The 273-nt window shown below is 52.0% G+C and overlaps 1 protein-coding gene across 2 annotated transcripts in view; it reads right to left on the bottom strand.

Moving 5' to 3' along the window:
- Nucleotides 1-273, bottom strand: part of MEST — a 17,678-nt gene that overhangs the window by 3,127 nt on the left and 14,278 nt on the right. The gene's annotated exons all lie outside the window — the stretch shown is intronic.

Raw genomic sequence — 273 nt, 5'->3', positions numbered from 1 at the left:
TTCATGAACCCATGCTGACTGGGCCTGATCCCCTGATTGTCCTCCATGTGCCTGGTGAGCACACTCAAGATGAACCTCTCCATAACCTTCCCCGGTACTGAGGTCAGGCTGACTGGTCTGTAGTTCCCCGGATCCTCCTTCCGGCCCTTCTTGAAGATAGGTGTCACATTTGCCACCCTCCAGTCATCTGGGACCTCCCCTGTTAACCAGGACTGCTGATAGATGATAGAGAGTGGCTTTTTTGTTTTTTTTGCCAGCTCCTTCAGCACTCTT

The sequence above is a fragment of the Egretta garzetta genome, unplaced genomic scaffold (assembly GCF_000687185.1).
Source record: "Egretta garzetta isolate BGI_Z169 unplaced genomic scaffold, ASM68718v1 scaffold260, whole genome shotgun sequence".
Lineage (NCBI taxonomy): Eukaryota > Metazoa > Chordata > Aves > Pelecaniformes > Ardeidae > Egretta > Egretta garzetta.
Note: the sequence above shows the minus strand (reverse complement) of the source record. Positions and strands in the feature narration are given on the sequence as shown.